This window comes from Mirounga angustirostris, unplaced genomic scaffold, assembly GCF_029215605.1.
Source record: "Mirounga angustirostris isolate CCGP_5_RB_7025 unplaced genomic scaffold, mMirAng1.0.hap1 SCAF_5, whole genome shotgun sequence".
In the NCBI taxonomy this organism is placed as follows: Eukaryota; Metazoa; Chordata; class Mammalia; order Carnivora; family Phocidae; genus Mirounga; species Mirounga angustirostris.
This window is the reverse complement of record NW_026991713.1, coordinates 126,704,615-126,718,984: the sequence shown is the minus strand read 5'-3', so window position 1 is coordinate 126,718,984 and position 14,370 is coordinate 126,704,615. Positions and strand designations below refer to the sequence as shown.

General features: G+C 44.9%; 1 protein-coding gene across 8 annotated transcripts in view; it reads right to left on the bottom strand.

The window, feature by feature from the left end:
• The window catches only part of FRMD4A (FERM domain containing 4A), a 332,058-nt gene that overhangs the window by 268,137 nt on the left and 49,551 nt on the right, over nucleotides 1–14,370 (bottom strand). The window lies entirely within an intron of this gene.

Here is a 14,370-nt window from a genome sequence, read left to right as displayed (position 1 = left end):
CCTTTCTTTTCCTTCCTTCCTTCCTTCTCTCTCTTCTTTTTCTTTCTTTCTTTCTTTCCTTCCTTTCTTTCTTTTTCTTTTTCTTTCTTTCTTTTCCTTCCTTCCTTCCTTCTCTTTTCTTTTTCTTTCTTTTCTTTCTTTCTTTTTTCCTTTCTTTTCCTTCCTTCCTTCCTTCTCTCTCTTCTCTTTCTTTCTTTCTTTCTTTCTTTCTTTCTTTCTTTCTTTCTTTCTTTCCCTTCCTTCCTTCCTTCTCTCTCTTCTCTTTCTTTCTTTCTTTCTTTTCCTTCCTTCCTTCTTTCTCTCTTCTTTTTCTTTCTTTTCTTTCTTTCTTTCTTTTTCTTTCTTTCTTTTCCTTCCTTCCTTCCTTCCTTCCTTCCTTCCTTCCTTCCTTCCTTCTCTCTCTTCTTTTTCTTTCTTTCTTTCCTTTCTCTTTCTTTTTCTTTTCCTTTCTTTCTTTTCCTTCCTTCCTTCCTTCTCTCTTTTCTTTCTTTCTTTCTTTCTTTCTTTCTTTCTTTCTTTCTTTCTTTCTTTCTTTCTTTCTTCTTTTTCTTTCTCTTCCTTCCTTCCTTCCTTCCTTCCTTCCTTCCTTCCTTCTTTTTTCTTTCTTTCTTTCTAATGAGATGATGTATGTTAACCAAACTTATTGTAGGAATCATCTCATGATATATGTAAGTCAAATCACAGCGTTGTACACCTTACACTTATACAGTACTTATGTCAATTATATCTCAATGCAACTGGGAAAAAAAATAAAATCACTAGCTAGGAAAAAGAAAATAATTGGGAGTGTATGGCTGGGTATTTTTCCCAGTGGCACAGAAAACTGTGAATTGATTTGGCAGTGAGTTTTAAGATGCAAATGAATTCACATGAATTTCTGACCAGCATGAGCAATTTGGAGAACAGCACAAAGCTGGATGAGAAAACAAAGCAAATGAACTACTCCCAAGTCTTGGCCCTCAGCAAATGCCTGGGAGGGGCAGAAAGCAGGAGATTTGAGCATTTTTGAAAACTGAGATTCACCAGGAACTCCACATTCGGTTCTGATCCTCCCTCCCGCCTCCACACTGGGCACTTCCTCCCGGCCTGAGAACTGAGTGTCTGCTTGTCCAGAACATTCTTGTTAAATCACTGGCTTGGAAAGTTGTGAAAAGAGTCAGCAGACCCTGAACCAGAGGGTAACCCAAACAGTTTATAAATGACAAGACCAGCCCTCTCTAGCAGATGGCTTTGATTCCACCCAGATGTGTGTGTGCAAAGGCAAATCTGTCGTGAAACTGAAAGATTAAACAAACAGGCAGGTACCTCTGACGGGCTATACTGTCCAACTGTTGATGTTTATGGATCTTACCCCTTCTTTTTGGTTTGTACTTTATCACAAGCAGAGTCCAGAGAAAAAGGAGGTAGTGTAAACCCCTCCTTTGCTGGGAACGCACAGTGTCTCCTAGGGAGAATCTAGCTAGGAACTGGGAATCCTTGGTGTTATTTCTGGCTGCAATAGTAATTCATACGGTTGAGCAAATCATAAGCTTTTTTCTGCCTTCTGTTCCTCGTTCCATTCATTCCGATTTGTGTCCTTGTATCTCTTTGCCCCCCTTCCCACCCCCCACCCCTACTGTAAGCCACTTAGGAGGTTGATCATATATGGTAACGTGGATATGTTGTATGCTTCTTCCTCTTTGCTTGACTGTTCTTCTATGTGGAAACCCTCCCCTGAACTACAGCCTGGACAAATCCTGTCTCTTCTTCTTTTTGAATCCTGCTCTGAGCACCCCGGAAATCCAGCAGTGTTTGTCGTCTGACCTTCTCCTGGCCTCCTTCGACTCCTACCAGGCATGGCCATTACCTCTCCCCCACTTGCCTGACTGATTTCCCCAGCTGCTTTGGAAGTTGCCGCAAATATCTTATCCTCTTCTTTTGTGTCTCTCCCTCAGTATCAGCACACTGACTGGCATGGAACTCAATAAATGTTGGTTGATTGAAAGGTAAAACAGTGTCAACACAGTGGCTACCTTTTTTTTTTTTTTTTATTGAATGCTTACTGTCTCCCAGAACCATGCTAAGAGCTTTGCAATGCAATATCTCACTCATGACACCAACATTTTGGGGTCTCATTTACGCTCATTTTACAGTGGAGGGAACTGAAGTTCATTAACAAGATAATGGTCATACAACTAGCAGGTGGTAAAACTGAGATGTAGCCCTAGAGCTCTAAGCTTCCTTTATGGTTCCACTCCCAGGTCCCCCTGCCCCAATCAAGAAATACTTGATTGATGAAAACAACAATGATACAAGGTGGGAACATTTGCATCTGTGATTCATGAGGCCATAGGAATGGTAAGTAGGCAACTAAAACAGGAGAAGGGAGATAATGTGAGGACTCCATGCCTCAGCAAGAGCTTTGTAGGCAGCCGATTCTCATGTTGCTTTCCCGTGTAGGCTGCACTGCTGAGTGCTTCAAACCCTGAATTCTGAACTCAAAAGGACTGGGTTTGAATCGTGGCCCTACAACTCACTAGCGGTTTGATCTTGAGTGACTGACTTAAAGCTTCCTTGTGCATAGCATTGGACAATAATGGTACCTCCCTCATTTGTTTGCCTTGAGGATTCAATATATACATGAAAAGTGCTCATATAAATTGTCAGCTATTATCATCCAGAATGTCTTGGGGCGCCTGGGTGGCTCAGTCAGTTAAGCACCTGCCTTCGGCTCAGGTCATGATCCCAGGGTCCTGGGATCGAGCCCCGCATCGGGCTCCCTGCTCAGTGAGGAGTCTGCTTCTCCCTCTGCACCCCCACCCCTGCCACATGCTTGCACGCTCAATCTCTCTCTCTCTCTCTCTCTCTGAAATAAATAAAATCTAACTTAGACCAAAGCAATTGAATCTAGGCTTACAGGCAGAAGTTGGGTATTTCACAGGGATTTTTTTGGGAAAGAGCTCTATTTTTACCCTTCCATTCCTAACACAACAAAGAAAGTGCAGACAAGTAGTTTCAGAAGAGGAGAAAGGCAACCCAAAGACCGTGTCTTAAGGATTACCAAATACACAGCTGCCATGTTGACCCGAAACTCGTCATGACCGAGGTGAGAGCCAGGGTGGGCATCAGGAAGGTCCTCCTGCTAGTACAGGTTGATATTGCAGTATGTTTATTGGCATTCTCTACAATTTCTAAACCCAGTGATGAAGAGCTGATGCAAATCTGGCCTGAGATTGTTTCTTAGTCACTAGGTGACCTTGGGGCTGGGTGACCTAACCTCCATGTCTTCTCTGTAAACTGCGGTAATCATAGTAGCTACCTCAGAGGATCCTTGGGAGAATTAATGTATATGTAAAGGACTTGGAACCAAAGAAACACCTTTAATTTATTTTACTTTTTATAGTTATAACCAGTCTAGACAAGTATTTCCCTTGGGTGGTTGTGATGTAGCCTTGACAGAACAGAAGGGCTCACTCTAGACTACCCTAACAAGATTCCCCAGCACCCCAAGTGTTTTATTCTATAAAGTGGATTAAATATGGGAATTTTATTAGACAGCTTTGGCTGGAATTCTTCAGAATCCTCTCTCAGCGATTCCCTCCCTGCCATGGTTATCTGATAATGTCGATCCAAATTCAGAAGCTGCGAATTTCTTTTTTTTCCTTTAAGGTTTGCTATCAGCAGGTGATACGCTCTGCATGCCCTGCAGAGAGCTTTTGGAGGAGGGCCAGGCCGTGTTGCAACGGCTGAGCCAATTCTTTCCAAGGGTTTACCTAAGGCTTCCTGGGCGTGGGAGGCAAACTAAATATAACATCGGTTGCTAAAAGGAGGCCACGCCAACCTCATCCGTGTCCCCGATTCCGACCCCGAGCACACAGTGAAAGCTGGCATTTCATCCCCTGTCTGCTACCATGCCTGGATCAGAGCCCTCAGCTGCAATTTGCCCCCCAGGGCAGAATATCAATAAGCACTTCCTCTTGCTCAGAAAATGCTTGGGGGTGCCCTGATCTCTTGGCCAAGAGAGAAAACACACGGCAGGTTATTTGGCCCAGACCCGGAGACGCTGTGGAAAAGCCACAGCGGCCTCCCCAGAACAGGGAAATCACAAACAGAATGCTCCCTTAGGGAAACAGCAACAAAGCCACATGGTGTGGGAGACGCCGCCCCCGAGCTTGGATCTGGGCTCCTCGTGGAGGAGAGAACAGAGGGCCCTTCAGATTCCTAGGACCCACTACCCTGTGACTTGCATTCGGCTCTGAGTCCCCAGTGGCATCTGCTACCTAAAACACCCAAATTGCCTGCTTATAAGCTTGGGTCGCAGCTTGTTTATTTTCCGACAGAATTGTCCGTCAAGAGACTTCCTCAAATTTCCCCTGGAAACTTAAAAGGAAGCTCACGAATCACAATCCTATACACATTTTGGAAATTGAGGGTTTTTTTCTTTCTTCGAGAAATTAAGAAATATTGTTTTGTATCCCTGCTCACTTCTCAGATGAGCTGATACAACATGACTGGATATCTGCAAACTTGCTTCTACTTTGTAGCAAATGAATACGTTGATAATAATGGTTTAATATTTACTGAGCCCTTACTATTTATCAGGCATGGTCTAAGTATTTTATATATAATGCCTAATTCCAGAGTTTTTCTTTCCATTTTATAGAGGAGGTTTGGTCTAAAAATTGGGACTTACACTGACTCCGGGGGACATGCCCTTAACCCAGGCTAAGCTGACCCTCTGCAGTAGGCGGGCCAGCTGCCCATGCACCTGCTCTTCCCAGCGCCCCTGTTGGCGGTGGTCATGTGACTGTTCAGGCCAATGGGATGTGAACAGAAGGGAAGACCACCACGGCTAGGTCTGACACCTAAAAAAGTCTGATGGGTGCTTCCCTTCTGTCTTCTTTTGGTAAGTGAATAGGTCACTGGGCCCCTAGAGGAGGGCAAAGTCCCAAGATTACCCTGAGTGATCCCATGGAAGGCTGTCTACCAACCAGGGTACTGTTGGACTTACTATGAGTGAGAACTAAATTTCTGCCATGTCACGTCACTTAGATTTCCAAGCTACCTGCTGCAGAAGCCCAAGTTACTTTAACTGATGTGCCCTACGATAAAAATGAATCGATTGTCTACAGTTGAAAAGTTACTATTCGTGGAGATATGGCAGAATGACCATATAGTTCTAAAGTGCATGCTTTCTCTCAATCTGCAGGGTGTACAGCCCCAATGAGGAAATTCTCCTCTCACTTGGAAAGATGATAGGGACCACGCACCCTGCTTCCATCTTCCAAAGGGAGTCAGCATGACAAGAAAATAATCAGATTGCACAATCATCATTTATTGGGAACCCATCTGGTGTGGGGATGAGCTCATAGTCTTGACAAAGAAGAAAATTTCCAGCTGAGGTTGGTTGGTGGGCCTTCCCAAATAGTCTAGCTGGTTTTCAGAAGGTCCAGCAGTGGGTTAGGACAACACTAAGTGAAGAGCATCCAGTGGCCACACTGGTCAAGCTGTATGCTCACTGTTATTGTAAATGATATAAAACACATTGCACTTATTAAAGAAGGGCATGTGATTGATGGGCCTAACAAATTCAGTATTCTTATTCTGCCTACTGCAGCAACTTTGGGTCAGTAGCTAGTGTTACTCCTGCCCGTCTCACTCCTACCCCTTTGCCTTGTTCACGCCCACTTGCTCATGTGTTATGTCCTCAGGAATACTTCCCTGAACATATCTAAGAACAGGCAAGTTCACCAGGTACCTTGTCCTCAGAGCATTGACCACAAGTGTAATTTCACCTGAGTTTCTGTAATTATTACACTAGCACTACTGAGTGAATGAATGATTGTCAGATCTCCACCACTGGTATACAACCTCTATAAGAATATGGAATCATGTTTGGTTTTGTTCACCACCCCATCTCCAGAACATAGCCAATACCTCGCACATAGGAGGTGTTTGCTCATTATTTGTTAGATGGATGGACAAACACGTGAATGAATGAGTGAACCTGCATTTAATAAGTGGAGAAACTGAGGCAGACATAGGCCATACCCAGATTCGCTGTAAAAGCTGGAAATGTAACTTAGAAGACTTGGCTCCAGCAGCTGCTGCTGATCACCGTTTTCCAAATGACTCTTGAAGGGGCTATTCAGAATCAGCTCGAATATGCATAGCTGGGCATTGCCCCAGAGCAAATGTCCAGCGCTGCTCCTGAGGTCCTTCCCCAAAAGAGGTGAGCCACAAGCTTCCCTGAGCCTCGATGTGATGCCCTTTACTTATAACACCTCCCAGTGGTGTGGAGAACCTAAAAGAAGGGAAAGCATTTGAAAGCACTGGGTAAACTATAAAAAAGATATGCCTGTGTAGTTCTCTTAAAGGTAGGAAGTGTGAAAAATTGTCTCTCAAAGGATGGGATTTTGAAAAGATATCAGTTTGTGAAGAATAAGACATTCTGAGGATGTTAGGCAAAAAATCTCTGTTTAGTTAAATATCATATTTTCATGGAGATGGCAGAGAAACTAGGGCCCCCCGGACTCCATCAGCTCCAACCCAGAGACGCCCAAATATACAATTTAAGTGAAAAATTGGCTACTCCCCTTCTAATGGGATTACTATCCGCAGGCCCCACCTAGGTAGAATTTAGAAGCTCTCGTCATCCAAAGGTGGTCTGATATTGGTCCAATGCTAAAATTCTGAGTTGATTTGCACAGTGCTTTGAAAGTAGATTAGCATGTGTTGGGAGGGACTGAACCAAAGTGAGAGATGGTTGAAGCAGTAACTGACGGCTTTTTAAACCTCCAAAGTATTACTTTCTTACTGGAACCAAGGAAAATGCCTTCCAGGAGGATGAAAACATACCCCATGTCAGACTCAAGAAATATTTTATGAACAAAGTAAAAATCGAGTTCTTACATTGTTTGTAAATTCTGTCCACATCAAAGAATTAGAAAAGCCAAGAATGGGAGTTTTACTCCCGGTCTGATTGCAGAGACGTGCTTCCGTGTCAATGTAAGAACATACTGTTGCAAAGGACAGGGCGTGTGACATTCAAGCCCTGGTGGAAATGGAAACACATCATCCTTTACTGACAGGCACCAACCAGTGAGTGGAGGAAACCTTAAAACACACAAATGGGCAGACTTGACAAAACTTAGAAAGACATAGGATAAATTAGCTAATTGTTCTTGGTGAAAGCCTTCCTTTTTTCCCCCTCCTTTACCCATAACACATGGTATAGATCACTGGAGAAAAGGCTAAGCCCCACGCCATATGTAGGCATTAAATAATACAAAGGGCACAGCCCTTTGAAAACATACATTGCCATAACACAATGATGAAAGGGGAACAGCAAAAATAGCAAATTGAGAATCAAAGCCTAACTTTCCACATGTGGAAACGTTTGCTGGAATCACGGCAAAACCCACTGGCCCCAGATTGGTTGAGTTAGTTGTTTCAGAAGATACAGATGAATCACTGAAAACCCAATCTCATTTGAGAGGACTGGCGCGTCGTTAGGAGAACGTAGCACTGTCCTCACTATATCTAGTCATGCGGACAGCGGACAACATTGCACTTTCAAAATAGTTCAATTTCCTGGGTGATAGACACTGGGGAGGGTATGTGCTCTGGTAAGCGCTGTGAATTGTGCAAGACTGTTGAATCTCAGATCTGTACCTCTGAAACAAATAATGCAATATACGTTAAGAAAAAAAAAAAAGAAGAAGAAGAAGAAGAAGAAGAAGATAGCAGGAGGGGAAGAATGAAGGGGGGGATATCAGAGGGGTAGACGAACCATGAGAGATGATGGACTCTGAAAAACAAACTGAGGGTTCTAGAGGGGAGGGGGGTGGGAGGATGGGTTAGCCTGGTGATGGGTATTGAGGAGGGCACGTTCTGCATGGAGCACTGGGTGTTATGCACAAACAATGAATCATGGAACACTTCATCTAAAACTAATGATGTAATGTATGGGGATTAACATAATAATAAAAAAAATAAAAGTAAAAAAAAATAGTTCAATTTCTAGAACCTCTCAGTTTCAGAAACATGTTTTCTACTAGGAAGAAGACACATGAAGCTTTCTCGCTGACGATGAACCCCATCCCAGGATGGTAGGGCCCGTCTGTGGATTAGCTGACGGTGTGTGTGTATGTATCCAGGTCAATGGAGGCCTGACTCTGGGCCACAAAGAGCTAGGGGTAGAGACCTGGGATGAAACTGGTACATATAATTTAAAAAGGACTCTTTCCCGATTCCTGACACTTGGGTGGTCATGAGAGCCACTGGTCCATATTTCCTCCCAGAAGCAGCGGTGATGGGTGAATACAGATAATTTGAAAACCATGGAACAGAACACACTTCTCAGAGGAAGGTGGGGATGTGCCCTGGGACATTTTTCTACTCCTACTCTTTCTGATACAGCTTCTAGCCTAAAATCAGGAGGACCAAGTATGTGGCCTCTTTTGTGCTTTGTTCAGCAGGCATCAGAAAATAAAAAGCAGAAACAAAGTTGACAACTCTCATGAAGGGTGCAGTTTCTAGAAATAGACCAAAAATAAAAAGATAAAAAACAATTTTAAAAACTGATGACATCCAACTTAAAAAAAATCACAATCTAAAACAGGCTCACACATGCCATACATATGTGATCCCCATCTTCGGGGCCAGAGGCAATTTATGGCACGGCAATAATTCAGGTTGTTGGTCTTATTCATTTTATTTTTCCTGTAATTCATACGCACAACCAGGAGGTTGGGGGGTTGGCTGGGAGGGTAAGGGATGTATTCATTGCAAAGCTTAAATTCCAGGGTTCCTCGCTTCTTGGTCTCTCCTAGGTCTCCGGGACAATTCCTAGCAATATGTGCACCTACTCATATTTGCATAAGTGAGCTATTTTAATTGGCATCAGTTATGACTCATGGCTCTTTCCTCACTGACTTCCCCTCTGTTAAACCTCCCCTCTTGATCAGGTAGCATTCGACTGGCTGTGGGCATTTTTGGAATAAAGCTAAGGGTAAAGTTGAGTTGAGGTACTCGTAGTTTGAGTTTAGTGGGATGTATGTATGAGGTTCACAGTCATTTCCAGCTATGAAAAGATGGAAGTGAGCTGCACCAGTGTGGAAATGGATTCCAGCCAGGTTCCTCACCCCTAGGTGCCGACATCTTGTGTCGTTCACGACAGTCCAGAGAGAGACCTTATGCAGATATTACTCCATGTTACAGCACCTGGCTGTGGACAGGTATATGACCTCCACCCACACAGGAGAAATAAGGTTTAAAATGCTAGGAGCAAGGGGCACCTGGGTGGCTCAGTCAGTTAAGCATCTGCCTTGGCTCAGGTCACGATCTCAGGGTCCCGGGATCAAGCCCCACGTGGTGGGGGGGGGCTCCCTGCTCAGCGGGAAGTCTGCTTCTCCTTCTCCCTTTGCCCCTCTCCCTGCCTGTGCTCTCTCTCTCAAATGAATAAATAAAATCTCTTTAAAAATCAATAAAATAAAATGCTAGGAGCCAGAAGCCAGTCTGTGGAGAAACCTTCCAACCACCAGACCAGTAAAATTATAAGAGATTGTTTCTCATAACACCTAGTCGAAAGTGGAAGTTTTTCCCCCTGTAAGGAGTTTATATAATATACAACATACACAATTACAAAAGCACCCTATAATTTTTTTTCTTATCAAAGGGAATAGGATGTAATTGAATTTTCCCAGAATTCCTGTGTTTAGAGGGCACACACCTGTGCCCTTACTGTAAACAAGTATGTTAGGTAACAGATCATATGGAAACGAAGCTTGGCAGAAGGCTTTCCAAATTTGACAGCAATTTTAAAAATTTGCACACTATTTCCAACAACGAGTGTGCCTGAAACATTTCTAACGTAACAGTAATGGGGGGCACATTCCGCTCCGCTGTGCGAGAGGAAGACAGAGTGATTTCCTCATGAAGAAGAGATCAAAGAGTAAGGCAGTCGGGACACCTGGGTGACTCAGTTGATTAAGCGTCTGCCCCCGGTTCGGGTTATGATCCCAGGGTCCCGGGATCGAGTCCTGCATCGGGCTCCTTGCTCAGCAGGGAGTCTGCTTCCCCTTTTGCCTGACTCTCTCTCTATCTCTGACAAATAAATAAATAAAATCTTTAAAAAAAAAAAGAGTAAGGCAGTCAAAAGATGCAGGACAAAGAAGGATAACAGTTAATTAACAGACATGTCATTTCTCTGGATTTTGTGATGCTTACGGTATTTGCTGCCTTCCATTTGAGTGTGCTGTGATTTTCCATTCACACCTAAGTTTGCATAATTTTTAAGTCATTTTTCTTTCAAAACTCCCCCCCTCCGATTATAGAATTATAGATTCTATATCGATTATGGGCTCCACGATGAACCCTTGTCCGAGAGAGGGATGTGGGAAAGAAGTGCTGGGAGCCAACCACTGTGGAAGGGCAGAGGTCCCTGCAGGGAAGAGCCCGGTGCTCCCAGCAGTGTGACCTCGAGCTGGAGCATGATGGGGATCTGGGAATGAGGGGCATTCCCCCAGGGACTGTAGTCGAGTCCTGTTCTAGAAGGGGTCACTACATGCTGACTAACATGATACCCTCTGCGTGATCTCACGTGATCACGTTCATTCTTGGAATAATAAAAGCAGCTCACATTTACGGAGTGCTTTGCATGTGCCAAGCAATGGGCTTAATTTGAACTGAGTTCATCCTCATGATGATCTCGTCCTTAATTATAACCCTCACTTTTTAGGGGTCACAGTGCTTTTTGTCTTCCATTAGTGGTTCCTACTAATATCGTGGATCATATACAGAGTGCCAGCCCCTGTGCTTAGATATTCTGAATCATTAAGTCTAAGGTGGGTCTCATGAAATTAATGTATGTGTGTGTATATTTTAAAGTGGCCCCCCTGTGATTCTGCTGCTGCTTATTGAGGTTTTGCAAGTATCTGCTTACTCTCTGACAGTAGAATGAGGCTCTCTGCTCAAGGACCCTCTAGCACATTAGAATCACCTGGAAAGCTTTAAAACCATACCAATGCCCAGATCCCACATCAATTAAATCAGAATCTCTGGGAGTAAGGCTTGGGTATGGGGAGTTTCTAAATCTTCCTAATTGAATCTAAAGTTCAGCCAGGATTGATAGCTATCACTCTGGGCCACAGAGAGACTGTAAACCATGAAACCATTGCTATGAAATAATAGAAAAAAGTATATATTGGTCTCTGCGCCTGCTTGCTGGCGCAGAGCTCCTAAAACCCTTGTAGTTTTCCTAAGTGGTAAGAGCACGGGGAACATCTTCTGTTCTAATATTTGGTCTTTGACCCTGGTTCCTGACACAGAGCTCCTAAATCCCGTGGAATTTCCTGGGTGGTAGCAGTGTCTTTTGTTCTGATGAGGTGACTCTGGGTGGGATCCTGGATGGGGGCTGCTCACCAGAAACCCAAGCCATAATTAGAAGCTTGGAATGTTCAGCCCTACCCTTCCATCTTCTAGGAAGGGGAGAGGGAAGTCTAGGAAATGGACTTAAGGATTGATCAAGCCTTCTTGGAAAAGCCTCCATTAAAATCCCAAAAGTCCTGGGGTTCGGAGAGCTTCCAGGGTGGTGAACACAGCTACCTGCCGGGGAGGTGGCACAACCCAAACTCTCCAAGGGGACAGGAACCCAGGATCCTCCCAGACGCCCCCTGTGTATCTCTTCATCATCTTTTGTCACATCCTTTATCGCATCATCAACTGGTAAACGTAAGAAGTGTCTCCCTGAGTTCTGTGAGCTGTTCTAGCAACGATGGAATCCAGGAAGGGGGTCCAGGGAACCTCCGATTTGTGGCCAAGTCTTGGGGAATCTGGGACCTACTACTTGTGACTGGCATCTCACGTGGGGGCGGTTTTGTGGGTCTGAGCTCCTCACCTGGGGAGTCTGTGTCCAGACTGCTCAGTGTGAAACACACCCACCCCTGGTACCAGAGTGTCATGAGGATGGTAGCAGGGTGTGAATAAGGGAGAACACACAGGCTTTTCTCCAATTAACTAAACAAAATATATAGGAATGGCCATTAGTCACCTTATCACCAATAAAGACAATCTTGATAAATTTTTTCCCAAGATAGAAAACAGTAAGAGGACAGTTTGTTGAAAAACAGCACATCCCACTTGTATATGCTTTCGTATGTGAAACACACTCTCATGAACGTGCCCTTACTTAATCCGCGCACCACTTTGAACTATCATCCCTGCTCTAGAAGGAAGGAAGCAAAGGCTATGAGAGAATAAAAGATATTCTGGTAAAGTCTTCCCTGAGCAAAGTTAGTTTCTCTCTGCTCTTTCCTTGAAGACTCTATTAGTCAAAAACAAAATTTGGGTTCTTGACTCTTCCCCAGGAGGCTGTGACCTTTGGAGGATGAGCCTGTATTTTATTTTAAATGTCTTTTTAAACCAACCCTGCTTGCCTATGTGAGTGGGGGCTGGGAACAGGGGGATGGTAAGTCCTGTCTGGAACTCATTCCGGCCAGGTGCTTTGGGCTTTGGGCTCCCCTACCTACTCCCTACTCCTCAGCTTGGCTCTGCAGACTGCTGACTGGCCACCTTGGACATCTGGGTTAGTGAACTGTTTAGACTTGCCATCCTGGCTCTCCCTTCAGTGACTGGATTCCGCTTGTACGTGTGGGCATTACCTGCTGGCTGTGGACGAGGCTGTGCGGGTTACAGGCATCTGCCCCTGGGCTGACCAGCCCGGCTCAGCCAGAGACAGGTGGTGAATGAGGCTGAGGTGCGATTAGCTAGCTTCTCACAGGGCTGGTGAACTGACCTGAGGCTGAGCAGAGACAATTTGTTTTTCCCAGGCCTGGTGGCCAGTAATCCAATGTTCTCCTCAGGACACTCACAATGTTAAAGGAAGTTCTGTAAAAGCCCCCTGGGTGGGGCTAGCTCACCCTGCTTCCCTGATGTAGAGTCTTGGTTTTTATATAGCTTGATGAGACATGAGAGGAGACAAACAAGAGGTAAATTGGGAGACCGGGGTAAGGGGTCAGGACCCCCAAACTCATGCGCAATCACGGTAACAACTGGGAAGACAGAATTTTCCTAAGGAATTATACCAAACGCCAACCAGGGGTTCAGGAAAAGCTTCAAATGGACAAACCAGCCACATGACTACTTGAATCTCCCATCTGGGAGGTTTTTTCCAGAATTCTTTCAGATTCACAACTCATCATTTGGAAACACCGTATACATTTTTCAGACTGCTGTCCAATTTGGGAAGACTGCTCTCAAGTTTCTTTTATGATCTATTACAGATAGATTTGCTATTTGTAGTAAAACTCCAGGTATGTGCCTTTAAACACAAGAATTCTGGAAAAAGATCTCATTCCCAGAAACCACTTGAACCACGTTCACCCCATCTGCCAACAAGGTGATGAAGAAGCAGGACTGGGAGTCCTGGAGGGTTATGTCCCTCTGTGAAGTCAACACAGGGCTCTTGGGCGTGTCTTCCAAGGAAACGTCCCTTCCCAAGGCAAGTCCAGACATTCCTTGAGGTGGGGTCAGGGGAGGGGCGGCCACATGGCCCTGTACTGTTTAGCAATTACAGTTCATTAAGGGATTATATGCTGCCAAATTACGCCTAAAAATACAAAGGCCAGCTGTATGTCCTTGGTTCCAAGCAGTGGGGTGAGCCAGCTAACTGAGAGAGCAAAACCACTCAAGTTGACTTAATGAGGGAAACTAGGTTGCAAAAACCACCAGCGGAGGAAGAGCTAGTGACATTCCCTTCGAGAAGCAGTCAGGGGAAGAGCTGCCCATTACTACTCTGCCTTCACAACCCCCAGTAAGGTCCGAGTCCTTTCTCTCAGTCTGGGCTGGGGACGTCCCCGTGGCAAGCAGGACCTGGCTTCATGCCACCAGTCCGGATGGATGATGGGGAAACCAGACCCTCTCGTCTCCTCCATGTGAAGGGCTCTGCACCCCAAGCCAGTGGACTCAGAAGGGCCACGCTCCTGCAGAAAATGTTCTCTCTTGAGAAAAAGAGGCTGCGTGTGGATGTGTGACTTCAGAGGCTGCTGAGGAAGCCACCAAAGGGCAGGAAGGTGAGGACAGAGACTCAGTATTGTTTCTCAGTGTTCTTCCCTCCTTGTCTCCTGTCCCATGGCCACCCGCTCCTTACCAGCTGGTCACCACCCCCAACACACACACACACACACATACACACACAAAATCTTTTGAGAAAACAGCATTTCTTCTGTGAGAGGACCATGAACCCATGCCTTTTTAGCCAGAAAAACCTTGCTTTAAATCACAGGGCTCTGTCATTTACTAACAGTGTGACTTTGAATGAACGATAAACCTTCCCTGAGTTTCAATAACCCCATCTCAAAACAGTGACAAAAGCACCTACTCTACCCCTTT